Here is a 14705-nt window from a genome sequence, read left to right as displayed (position 1 = left end):
GGGGTAATCACATAAATATGATTGTGAATAAAGGGTACAGATCTCTGCACATGGAGGGTATTTAGGGGTTGTAGTAAGGATGTAAAGGAGAGGGCATATAAGTCTCTGGTAAGACCCCAACTTGAGTATGGTTCCAGTATATGGGACCCTCACCAGGAATACTTGATTCAAGAACTGGAAAAAAATCCAAAGAAAAGCAGCTCGATTTGTTCTGGGTGATTTCCGACAAAAGAGTAGCGTTACAAAAATGTTGCAAAGTTTGGGCTGGGAAGAACTGGGAGAAAGGAGACGAACTGCTCAATTAAGTGGTATGTCTTGATTTATTAGTTTCATTTTCCGTATTGATAGTTCTTGTATATTATACATATGAAAGGTTCCACCTTATCAATACAAGTTTTATTTAATTAAGATCCTACTTACAGTACCAGTTTCGACTTTTTATACTGTCGTCTTCAGCTGTACAATAGTACCTCCACATAAGTCAAAGTTGGTTAATATGCCTTGCCTAGTAGGAAAGTCATAATAATGGAATGTGTCCAAGTTCAAATTGGGCATGTTTCAAAGGAAAAGCTGGCTTAATGTACGATCTAAAAGTTAGTGTTGGTGTATCTTTTGGCCTAAAATTTGTGTGGATTAACTTATTTTAAAAGTACAGGTACATAAACACTTTAAAATATATAGTACATATTAAAATCACATATTAAAATATACAGTTCATGTTAAAATCTATTATAATGACTAGGAACACTTCTTTAAAATGAATTTAACATCTTGCGTTTGTCGATTTTCTTATTTTTATCCAATATAAATGGAGAATGTCCGTGCTTGTATTCATAGGCAGTGCTCCATTGGGGTTCTGGTATATGTAAGGCTTATCCACTAGTATGTGTAATAGATTCTTCAGTTATTGATGACAAGTCTAATGTGTAACCAGAGGTAAATATGTGCAGCTGTGATTGAATGTTGTCTTAAAGTATTAAAATACAGTCTGATTTTGTGCATAAGTGTCAATTGCAGAATGGTGGCTCTTTTCTCGTCTATAATTGCTGATGTATGTCTGTAAGAAACGAAAAGTAGAGTTAGGAGTTTATAATATGAAGAATGCCTGCTTGTGTGTGTGTTTCCGTAATGAATACATACTATTGCTGTCGTGGTTGGGTTGTGTTCGATTTGGCTGCCTGGCGTGTACTGTATTGTGTTCTCTTGGTGCTAGTGTCTGCTGCTATGAGGGGAATGGAGGGGTGGGTGAGGAGAGTTGTTGTCGTAGGAGTAGGGGCAGAGTTGGGCGTGTTGGTTGTCTGCGCTCTGGCACATGTTGAACACTGTTTATTGATTATTTCTTTAAGGTAATAGTTTTTTAAGGCGTGGATAACTTTGTTAAATATGGTGTTGGTTTTTTCTGTAATTTCATTTATGTTATAATTAGGATTGGTGTATTGATCTAGTGATATGTACAGTTCTTCTGTTATATTGAGGGGCCTTTAGGGTTTATATTTAGTATCTTCATGTCGTTTGCAATGTTCGTGAAATTGTGTTTGTATTCGTCAATGTGTTGGCCTATTGCGAAAAAATGATTGTGTTTAACGGCATTAATATGTTCATTATATCTGATTGCAAAGTTCCTACCGGTACGTCCTATGTAGCTTGTTTCACAGTTGTTGCATCTGATACGGTATATTCCTTAATGATAGTACTTGTTAGTATTATTGATTGTCTTGGTATTATGTAAGATGTTAATATTATTGTGCGTAGTCTTGAAGGCTATTTTTAAGTTGTGTTTTTTAAATATGTTAGTTAATGGATATATGTGTGTGTTGTTGAAGGTGAATAATGCATAGTCCTTTTTAGGTTTTTCTATTTTTGTCAATCTGGTTTTTGGTTGAGATTTGATTTTTTGAATGATTATATTGACCATTTCTTTCTTATAACCGTTATTTTTAGCTATTTCATGAATTAATCGTATTTCTTCATTTAAGTCAGTTTTTGATAATGGTATGTTGAAAGCCCTATAGATCATACTATAATACGCTGGTTTTTTATGAGTATGGGGATGGATGGAGTCTGTTTTGATCGTGTTCAATGTGTGTGTGGGTTTTCGCTATATTTTGTATGATAAGTGGTTTTCATGCCTGGTTATTGTCAAAACAAGATAATTTAATGTATGGTTGTTTTCGGTTTCATTTGTGAATTTTATGCACGGGTCCATTGTGTTTAGTCTTTCGAATAAGATGTTTTCATTGGTGTGTCTATTGTCAATGACGACCAAAATGTTAATAGAGCAAACGCCTGAAAAGCCCTACATCTAATATGTTTTTGACATGCTCTATTGGTGAAAAATATCTAATTCCCTCCATGGGAAATTAGAATTTTCCAGACAAAAATGTTGTCGACAAATCTACACCAGAAAAATATACCGTCTATTTTGTTAATGAATGTATGTTCTATCGTAGCCGTAAGACATATCTGTGTCGGTGCGACGTAAAGCAAATAGCAAAGAAAAAAAAAATGTATGTTCTAGATAGTCTATGTACATTTCAGCCAGTATACCGGAAGCAGGGGACCCCATTGATAGTTCTTGTTGTTTGTAGATTGTGTCATGGAATCTAAAATAGTTGTTATTAGTGGCAAATTCAAGTAATTTTGTGAATTCTTCAATTTCTAGGTTGCTTAATTTGCTGTGATGTTTGAGATTAGACAAATTATTTCTATGTGTTTTTTTTTTTGTGGGAATGTTAGGATACATATTGGTTATGTCAAACTAAACGATGGTATGGTATTGCTCTATTTGCAGGTTTTTGGTTTTCTTACAAAATTTATTGAATTTCGTACAGTTTTGTTTGCTTGAAAAAATAATGTTTCTTAAGGAATTTTTGGATGAATTGTGAGAGTTTGTATGTTGGGCTTGCCCTGTAATTTATTATAGGTCTCATTGGTATGTTGTCTTTGTGTATTTTTGGATAGGCTTTTGCAGTTTGTAGTTGGGGTTCATTGTCATGAGGTTCGTAGATTCTGTTTCTGTAAGTAAAATATGTGTGTTTTTGAGTAGGGTTTTTTAGATTCCTTTGTACACTGTTGGTTGGATGATTCGGAAGGTATTGCCTCTAAAACATTCTTTAGTTTTTGATATGTATTCATCTTTATCGATGATAACGGTGGTGTTGCCTTTATCTGCTTTCCTTATGAGAAGGTTGTTCTGTGTGATATTATTTTTAAGTTTATTAATGCGTGCTTTATTTGCAATATTACTGTTTGAATTGTTGTTACTAATTTTGTTAATGTACTGTGGTAGTTTTTTTATGATGTCACGTCTAACTTCTTCACGTGAGTCATGTGGAATATTTTGTATGGCATGTTCGGTTTCTGTGACGGTAGTTATGATGTTCTGAAAAGTTGACATATTGCCCCAATTATGGGTCCCTTGCTCAATATATCAGTTTCTGCTTCGTTAAATAGAATTTTAGTGAGATTCTTCACTGGTGAATGAAAACTGTGTTCAACGATTTTGTTGGGGTGAGTTGGAGTATTCATGTTCGTAGTTGAGATCGTTGGTTTCGTTTTGAATGGCTGTTTTAGGGACTCTAGTTTCTTGTTTAGAGTGCTCTGTTTTTTTATAGCTAGGTTTCCTGTTTTTTCCTTAGTGGTGTGTTGGAAGTGATCCCAGTAGCTATATGGGAGCTCTTGGAATGCCTTCAAATGCAGTTGGTATAGTTCATTGTTCATTTAAATTTATTTCTGCTTTTAGCCAAATTCTATTGGTCCTTTTTAGTGTGTTGCATGTTTGGGTAGTGGATCTATGTTTGTTGTTATATTTACTGAGAAATTTGGGGGTTAAATAATTTGCAAGGCATTCTTTCAGAAATGCAATGTTTTTGGTTGCATTCATTAGTTTGATCTTAGTCTTCCGGTATTTGTATGCATTTCGTTTTGCCTGGTTGGCAGTTGTATCTTCATTTATTAGTTTTATTTTCCGTATTGATAGTTCTTGTATATTATACATATGAAAGGTTCCACCTTTTCAATACAAGTTTTATTTAATTAAGATCCTATTTACAGTACCAGTTTCGACTTTTTATACAGTCATCTTCAGCTGTACATTAGTACCTCCACATAAGTCAAAGTTGGTTAATATGCCTTGCCTAGTAGGAAAGTCATAATAATGGAATGTGTCCAAGTTCAAATTGGGCATGTTTCAAAGTAAAAGCTGGCTATATGTACAATCTAAAAGTGAATGTGGGTGTATCTTTTAGGCCTCAAATTCATGTGGATTAACTTATTTTAAAAGTACAGGTACATAAACACTTTAAATTATATAGTACATATTAAAATCACATGTTAAAATATACAGTTCATGTTAAAATCTATTATAATGACTAGGAACACTTCTTTAAAATGAGTTTAACATCTTGTGTTTGTCGATTTTCTTATTTTTATCCAATATAAATGGAGAATGTCCGTGCTTGTATTCATAGGCAGTGCTCCATTGGGGTTCTGGTATATGTAAGGCTTATCCACTAGTATGTGTAATAGATTCTTCAGTTATTGATGACAAGTCTAATGTGTAACCAGAGGTAAATATGTGCAGCTGTGATTGAATGTTGTCTTAAAGTATTAAAATACAGTCTGATTTTGTGCATAAGTGTCAATTGCAGAATGGTGGCTCTTTTCTCGTCTATAATTGCTGATGTATGTCTGTAAGAAACGAAAAGTAGAGTTAGGAGTTTATAATGTGAAGAATGCCTGCTTGTGTGTGTGTTTCCGTAATACATACTTACTATTGCTGTCGTGGTTGGGTTGTGTTTGATTTGGCAGCCTGGCGTGTACTGTATTGTGTTCTCTTGGTGCTAGTGTCCGCTGCTGTGAGGGGAATGGAGGGGTGGGTGAGGAGAGTTATTGTCGTAGGAGTAGGGGCGGAGTTGGGCGTGTTGGTTGTCTGCGCTCTGGCACGTGTTGAACACTGTTTATTGATTATTTTTTTAAGATAATAGTTTTTTAAGGCGTGGATAACTTTGTTAAATATGGTGTTGGTTTTTTCTGTAATTTCATTTGTGTTATAATTAGGATTTTAACATGAACTGTATATTTTAACATGCGATTTTAATATGTACTATATATTTTAAAGTGTTTATGTACCTGTACTTTTAAAATAAGTTAATCCACACGAATTTTAGGCCAAAAAGATACACCCACACTCACTTTTAGATTGTACATATAGCCAGCTTTTACTTTGAAACATGCCCAATTTGAACGTTGGACACATTCCATTATTATGACTTTCCTACTAGGCAAGGCATATTAACCAACTTTGACTTATGTGGAGGTACTAATGTACAGCTGAAGATGACAGTATAAAAAGTTGAAACCGGTACTGTAAATAGGATCCTTATTAAATAAAACTTGTATTGATAAGGTGGAACCTTTCTTATCTATAATACACTGACTGACAGAGCAAATGCAACACCAAGAAGGAGTGGTTCGAAAGGGATGAAAGTTGGGGGAAAAACAGAGACGGCACAGACGAATAATTGATGTTTATTTCAAACCAATATGCAGGTTACACAATGCGCACGGCATCGACTCAGTAGGATGTAGGACCACCGCGAGCGGCAATGCACGCAGAAACACGTCGAGGTACAGAGTCAATAAGAGTGCGGATGGTGTCCTGAGGGATGGTTCTCCATTCTCTGTCAACCATTTGCCACAGTTGGTCGTCCGTACGAGGCTGGGGCAGAGTTTGCAAACGGCGTCCAATGAGATCCCACACGTGTTCGATTGGTGAGAGATCCGGAGAGTACGCTGGCCACGGAAGCATCTGTACACCTCGTAGAGCCTGTTGGGAGATGCGAGCAGTGTGTGGGCGGGCATTATCCTGCTGAAACAGAGCATTGGGCAGTCCCTGAAGGTACGGCAGTGCCACCGGCCGCAGCACATGCTGCACGTAGCGGTGGGCATTTAACGTGCCTTGAATACGCACTAGAGATGACGTGGAATCATACGCAATAGCGCCCCAAACCATGATGCCGCGTTGTCTAGCGGTAGGGCGCTCCACAGTTACTGCCGGATTTGACATTTCTCCACGCCAACGCAACACTCGTCTGCGGTGACTATCACTGACAGAACAGAAGCGTGACTCATCGGAGAACACGACGTTCCGCCATTCCCTCATCCAAGTCGCTCTAGCCCGGCACCATGCCAGGCGTGCACATCTATGCTGTGGAGTCAATGGTAGTCTTCTGAGCGGACGCCGGGAGTGCAGGCCTCCTTCAACCAATCGACGGGAAATTGTTCTGGTCGATATTGGAACAGCCAGGGTGTCTTGCACATGCTGAAGAATGGCGGTTGACGTGGCATGCGGGGCTGCCACCGCTTGGCGGCGGATGCGCCTATCCTCGCGTGCTGACGTCACTCGGGCTGCGCCTGGACCCCTCGCACGTGCCACATATCCCTGCGCCAACCATCTTCGCCACAGGCGCTGCACCGTGGACACATCCCTATGGGTATCGGCTGTGATTTGACGAAGCGACCAACCTGCCCTTCTCAGCCCGATCACCATACCCCTCGTAAAGTCATCTGTCTGCTGGAAATGCCTCCGTTGACGGCGGCCTGGCATTCTTAGCTATACACGTGTCCTGTGGCACACGACAACACGTTCTACAATGACTGTCGGCTGAGAAATCACGGTACGAAGTGGGCCATTGGCCAACGCCGTGTCCCATTTATTGTTCGCTACGTGCGCAGCACAGCGGCGCATTTCACATCATGAGCATACCTCAGTGACGTCAGTCTACCCTGCAATTAACATAAAGTTCTGACCACTCCTTCTTGGTGTTGCATTTGCTCTGTCAGTCAGTGTATATACTGTAAGTGGTATGTTCCGAGCTGTCAGTGGAGAGATGGCGTGGGAGGACATCAGTAGACGAATAAGTTGGAGTGGTGTCTTTAAAAGTAGGAAAGATCACAGTATGAAGATAAAGTTGGAATTCAAGAGGTCAAATTGGAGCAAATATTCGTTTATAGGTAGGGGAGTTAGGGATTGGAATAACTTAACAAGGGAAATGTTCAATAATTTTCCAATATCTTTGCGATCATTTAAGAAAAGGCTAGGAAAACAACAGATAGGGAATCTGCTACCTGGGCGACTGCCCTGAATGCAGATCAGTATTGATTGAGAATTCACTTTATTTACCATTTGTTGGTCATAATTTCTGTCATTCACATTGGGATGAATGATATCGGTCCAGCTTAATATTCCCTTTCTTGAAAGCTGCTTTTAATCCATCACCAGCTTGCTGGGCCTGTCATGACTTCACCACATTATGATACATGGAAATATAGAGTGTTTGTACTACGACTTACAGATGAATCAAGTTCTTCTGTGTTCTGTTTTCCACACAAATTCTGCATCAATGTGACTCTGTGCAGGTCTGTACACCCCACCCCGAACATCAGTTTGCCTATTATATTTAGAGATGAGCCTTACACCGAATATTTCATGTGTCTCATGCTTAACTCATAGGTTACAAATTGTCCTTTCACCGGAGTTAATACTCCCATTTCTGTCAAATCTGTCCTGTCTCCATGATAAACATTCCACACCTGGGAGAAAGTTTCTGCATACACATTAACCCTTCTTAGCCATGATTGAACTCCTATTACAATATTCCAATGAATAAATCTATTAAATTACTTTTTCTCTTTCTTAGAATATTTTTAACATCCTAACTTGACTTCTAGCTCCCTTTACTTTCATCACCAGTCCCTAGACCACTCTGAATGTACCTTACTAAACAATAATGTCCTAATTTGTACATACCATTCCAGTTCGAGTGAAGGCTGCCTGATTACAGATTCCTATCTCCTCCCACATATTAGGATCTACAAATCGCACTCCATATTGTCAGATGAAGCTCTCATCACCCTCCAGTCGGTATCTTTCCTATGCAATATCCCACTGATAACAACCTCTGCTCCATCATGCTGCATTAACCAGATCTACAAATTCACTTGTATGTTAGTACCTATTCCACCTTGCCTTATATCAATTAAATATGAATACCCTCTTTGTCAACACTAATATGAAATTTGTTACAATTTCAATACACCAAAGATATTTCAAGAACCAGAGTTCTTCCCTTCAGTGGCTTAAACTAGCATTACAGATCTCAGATCTTATGTTGTCAGAACCAATGTCCTGACTCTCCTCCTTCCCTTTTACTTTCCTCAACACCTGCCCGACCCTAATTCCTGGATAACACTGTACTGTTGTTGCCTTTTGGCCCTCTCATGAACCTGTTCCATATCTTCCTATCATCTACTCTGTTTCCCTTTTCTCTTAACACCCTCTCTTCTGCAACACTCATCTTTTCTTAATAGACTGATAACTTTCAACTTTTCAAAAACAACTTTTCAAAAGATAAAGTTGGAATTCAGGAGGACAAATTGGGGCAAATATTCGTTTATAGAAAGGGGAGTTAGGGATTGGAATAACTTACAATGGGAGATGTTCAATAAATTTCCAATTTCTTTGCAATCATTTAAGAAAAGGCTATGAAAACAACAGATAGGGAATCTGCCACCTTGGTGACTGCCCTAAATGCAGATCAGTAGTGATTGATTGATTGATTGATTGATTGATTGATTGATTGATTGATTGATTGATTGATTGATTGATTGATTGATTGATTGATTGATTGATTGATTGATTGATTGATTGATTGATTGATTGATTGAAACTCTTATGGTCAGTGTCTTTATCAACTTATTCCATTTGTCATTTATAAATATATATCGTTTATTTTTTTCCAACAGGTGTTGTGGCGCAGCTTGATGCATCACGCCTGGTGTGGAGGTGGGCACTGACTGATATTGCTCTGGACGATCCAATTTCTCCACTAACTGGGAAAATACAGTGGAGAATGTCAGGCTTAATGGTAGCCATGATTGATAATCCTGTCATGCCAAGAATACTCAGAGAGTTATACTTTGATGCTAAAAGGGCCACGTACATTGAACCAGATGGTAGGATAGTCCAAGTATTATTTTACAGACTGATCTTAAATCTTGTACGGTAGAGGTTTCCTCTGTAGTTTCGTTTCATTGTAATTATGTCACTTAAGAACTACCAAGTTACTGATCATAATGAGTTGCCCCCTCCCCCTCCTTCCCCCTCCCCATTTTATTTGCTCTTAAACTGGCAGGACACATGATAGGTACATTTTACCCACAACCAAAAATCCTCCTTAATTCTAAATTGTAATTATTGTAAACCATGTATATGATGATATATTGATGCACTAAATCAATCGTAATAATTTTGGAGTAATTATAGCAATGTGCAACTTGATATAATAAAAATGATTGAAATATTCATATTCTCAGTATGCTTACAAATACATTGGCATCACTCAGCTTTTTAATATTAGATCGTTTGTATTGCACACACATTTTCAAGATCAAGAGAGTCACATACAATAAACACCCATTGGGTACAGAGGAAATATCAGAGGTAAGAACTGTAGAGGATGTTCGAAGATCAAACTTGAACATATTTTACTCCTGTCCCATTACTTCATATTGCTCTTTCACTTCTGCCACACAGTTTCCAAACACAGCCTTCACATGTTCCCAGCAAATTGGTTCTTTGCACATTACACAACACGTTGTGATTTTTCTGTCCTTTTCATTTCCGCAGTAATCTCATCTTCCTGCTTGATGTTTCCTGAGGACTGTACTATTTCTTTCCAGAGAACCACTGAACACTACTTTGGAGAACAGTTTGGAGAGTCAGTCTTTAACTTCTTGATGCTTAATGTTCCTTTGTGAGATCCAAGGACAACATTTTGAAGATAACTCAACGGTATGTAGGTTCAGAGTTGAGACAACTTGAGCGTTCAGAATGATGAAAAATATTGTTAGGGGCCATTGAGACAGTGTAAGTGCCACACATTTCATCAAGTGTCTACACCCCCTTTAGTACCATTGTACAATGTCATCATTTCTGGTTTCTTCTTGGCTCCAGACTCTTTTTCAATGGATGCATCATGATGCATACTGGATACTAGGGGAACAACTCTCCCTTTTTTTCTGGCACATAAGATGTTGGTGTTATGTGCTCAGTGAATCCAAATAAGGAAGAACAAATTTCTTGATTTTCACAAATTCAGCTGGAATTTCTATTTTCTTCTTCCTTATTGTACCTGCACATTTGATGCTGTGATTTATAAGTAAATCTGTTGCAAATGCTGTGCTCATGAACCAGTTATCCAGAATCAAGTTTCTTCCTGTTTTGTCGATTGGTTCTATGAGCCTAATTGCTATGGACGGTGGTTTATTATCACATCTGAGGGTCTCTCGGGCTGCAGTCTGGCATGTATATCCACATTTGTTATATAAAATGTATGTGCAGAAGCTAGAAGAAATATCTTCATGCCATACTTTATATACTTCCTGAAACTACACCGTCTTCTGAATTCTCATCCAGTGTGGCAAATTCCCCAATAGTATAATATTTCTTTATGTTCACATTGAACACTTCAAAAATTTCCATGATTGGAGACAACTTGTCTGACTTTCTTTGTTTCGAACATGTGCGAATATCATCAAACCTCAGTAGAAATAAAAATCTCTTTCTGGACATGTTAGCAATAAATATGTCTATTCCACTGGCATCTGTTGCCCACACGTCACTTGTGTTTAGAGGTGCAGAATGCACCATTCCAGCATGATAAAGTAATCCAAAAAAGGGCTCTAATTTCACTCTTGTCAATCTGTGTTGCATCACAAGCATAAGAGAATTGTTATCTTTTACAGTTTCAATATACTTATTCGTGTAACTCACTATCAGGTCCAAAATTTTGTCGTCAGCAGGGAGAAAGACTCAGAGTTTGTACAAAACGTGCTCTGTTCTTTGGGCCTGCTAAGTGTGAGCCCTAGTTCTAACATTTCTGCAGGGTACTTCACTACACCATTTCGTCCCATCCTTACCTTCATAAAATGGGGATCGTCGCCATGCAGGAATATCATTGTGACCAACATCTGCAGTTTCACATTCACCAACCTCACTTTCTTCTGAGCCTCGATGTCGCTGTCTTAAGCTCTTTAGGCCTGTTCAGTCATGAAACTACCAACGTTTTGCCCCAGTGGGCTCATCAGTTGGATTGCTACACCGTTCCAATGACGGTGCACTGCCTGAGGAGCATAAAGGTTTTTTAACATTTGCAATCATTGAAATTAAATTATGGTTTCCTTCTGGGGACTTAATTTTTGATCTAACAGATTTGTAATTTCATTCTGAGTCAGAGAGCATTACAACTTCAATTCCTGAAATTTACCCAAATTTCACGTGAACTTACAAAAAGCACAAACATTCCATAAAGTACACTTACCTAATAATAACTGCTGCACTGTTAGTCCATAAAAGTGAAGCAGTTAACAATAAACAACAGTGGCATTCCTATATATATATAACTGTGCGCACAAGTGAAATGTACCACTCAATGTTTGTCTCACACTATGTGTGGAACTGGCAAACGTGCGCGGCTGATTCAAGGTCAGGATATTTGGTAGAGTTCCCTACAAAGGTTCTGACAGGGGAGGCCTGAACTGCATATTAGAAATAACTGAAATTCGCATTTCAAATTCCCCTGGGTAATTTTTACACATATGCACGTCCTTATGGGTTAACATATGCAAGGAAATTGTATTAAAATCTTGATTAAAAATACTTGCAAAAATACATAGAGTAATGTTTGCATTAGCATGCTTGAAGAATGTGTCTAAAATTGTTAATCTCGTACTAGCACAGATATTAAAAGAGATCTTTCAAATGCTGTTAGCAATTTTAGACTTTACCAATAACCGGAGAACCTTCCTTTTATTCTCTGTTCCATATCAGCTGGCGATGCTGCCACAGAGAATTTAGAACTTTTTTTTCCTGATGATTTAATTTCACACCAACTTTGGCAGAGTTCTCAACAATGGTGGGATAGGAAATTGGTAGGAGTGGGAAGAATGTGGCCATGGTCATAATTAACCCTCTTTGTGACATGCTCTCATGCTGAGGTTGCCAGCTGATTAGTAGCATTTTGCAAATTCCTATTGAATGCACCACATAATTTACAATTTTGAATATTTTGACTTACTTACTACTGACAATGATTACAATACCAGTAAGTTTCAAAATACATTTAAAAAAATTATTTTCAACACTTTAAAAATAAAACTAAAAATGAATTTCAAAAATAGCAATAAAAAATAAATCACAATTAAAATTACAGATAAAATGAGGTAATCCCTCCGCAGTACAGCCACCCAAGTGAATTGACAGAAAATTTGAAAAGTAGGCCAAGTGTGTGATAGTTCAGTAGGTAATTACTGTTACATAAACATCACATGACCAGAGAAACATACGAATTTCAGAAATCCAGTATGCATAAGTAAATGAACACATGAGCTGCATGGTGATAAAATTAGAAACTACACTCTCACTTTAAGAACAAGAACTGTATTTATTTACCTTAAGCCTTGCTTTTTCTTCATTCCTACAACATATTATAATAAAATGAAATTAACCAGTGCTCTTCATAGTTCATTCTGATTATTGAAGTTCTTTTCTTGTAAGTTTATCGAAACAGTTCTTAGATGCTGTAATTTATGGAAATGGCATTGCCTTAAATAAACATTGCATTACTCTGAGTAAATTTATGAACATACCACTGCATCAGGATGAAATTTTCACCAACTACAGTACCATAGGGAATTACAGGCTCTGCTAACATCTCTATGATGTAACAGTAAGCACTCAGAGCACCTCCTGCCCGGGCCTCAAAGCTGATACTGGCTGATACCATGATGGAGAAACACCTAAATGGTGACCTCTTTGAGATGTTGCAAGGCAAATATTTCTCCCCATGCCTTCTCACCTTTAGGCGACTGAAAGCATAATTGTGACTTACCTGTGAAGAGTACCATTGATGTTGACGTGCAAACTGTAATCAAGATGCTCTGTGCTGGATGGTAAGCTGTGGACCAGTTGCACTCTTCTTGAGGTCAAATTGGCTTCTCAGAGTCTTCGTCTGACAGTCCTTGCAGTCACAGTGATATTTCTTCCTGCCTCGAGTCGAATTCTGACTTGGTAGTTTGGCGTTTCCTCAAGACTTGGATGACCAGAAACCTATCGTCCCTAGTAGGTGTAGACCTCTGCCGGCCTGATGCAGGTCGTCCGTGGTAGATACCAAGTTCACAAAATCATCTTAGAACATGCTGGACGGTTCCATGTGATGCACCAATGACATTAGTCGCGTAACAAATTCTGTGTCCATCATCCACGAACACCACTGCTCTTGCAAAGTCTAATGGGCTAAAAGGCATCTTAACTTGTCAAATGTAAAAGAGAAACTGAAGGAAAATGTTCATTTGTGACAGATATTGTCTCATACACACTGATAATCCATTAACAGCTTCCACCCTAGTATCGTAAAACTTCAAAGTTGTTATTGCTAGTCGATGCAATAAAATTGAGTGTCTAGAACTTAGGGGTGGAAAGTGGCTCCTTAAGTTTATTTATGATCTCTAAATATCATATTCCTCTCCAAAGCTGCAGGATAAAAGTTAATGTAATTAATGGAACAATTCTACTCGTAATTCGTGTTCAACATGTTTAGCATGAAAGACCATGTACACGACTTCCGATAGTGGGGTTTGAACCGTCCATCTCCAGAATGCAAGCTAACAGCTACACAGCTTATGTCACACAGTAGCCATAAACACTTGCAGGCTGTCTCCATGGTGTCTCATCATGACTATAAACTCTGTCAGTAAGCAACTGATATCCATAATCAACCTTTGAACTTGGCATGTTTTGCTTACTAGGCGAACCCTCTGGGCCAGGTTATTTTATAGGAAGAAGGAAGAAGCTCTGTTTCCTGATACTCGTTGAGGAATGAGGTGAGATATTTTACAGCTGGATGCTCTTCCTGATGCCAACCTCAGTTGAGAACATAGTGAATATTAAATGAATGATAGTGATAGGAACTGTCCCTACATTTTCCTGGAAGTGACAAAGGGAAACCTCACAAAACCGTTCTCAGGACAGCCTATGGTCGCCTCCCAAATGCAGAGCTTGGCTCAGTCATGCTACCCTACCACTTGGTACTCGTACTCATTTACATCTAATTCCCTGTATAATACCATGGTTATGCTTGAGTAAGCACTTGTAAACATGTCAGTTTTATATGTTTGTTTTTATCTAGATGCAGTATTACCCCAAACGAATGTTGTGTACATAAACATTAGATGCCTGTACTGGTATGTTCGTTGTTCCCTGTCGTGTTGTGATGTCCGCAATGCACTTCAAGGATTACACACAATGTGGTTCCTGCATTTCACTTCCTTAGTGACAGTTGACAGTGTGCAATCATTATTATGGCTCCAAGAGTGGAGATATCCATAGAAAAACGTGCTGCATTGGCAGCACTCAGGCAAGCAGCTTTATCAATTCGCCAAATTGCAAAACAGTGTAGTGTGTCTGTAGAGGGAGCGCAATGCACCCTTTATTGCCAGACAACAGGTTGCAGTAAGAACAGACCATGACCAGGACAACCTCGTAAAACAACTAAAAGTGATGAGAAATGCATCAGAATTACTAGTTAGAGAAATAGGTTCAAAACAGCACCACAAATTTGCGCAGAATTGGTAGAAATTAACAAGAA

Source organism: Anabrus simplex, chromosome 5 (genome assembly GCF_040414725.1).
Source record: "Anabrus simplex isolate iqAnaSimp1 chromosome 5, ASM4041472v1, whole genome shotgun sequence".
NCBI classification, from domain to species: domain Eukaryota; kingdom Metazoa; phylum Arthropoda; class Insecta; order Orthoptera; family Tettigoniidae; genus Anabrus; species Anabrus simplex.
Note: the sequence above shows the minus strand (reverse complement) of the source record.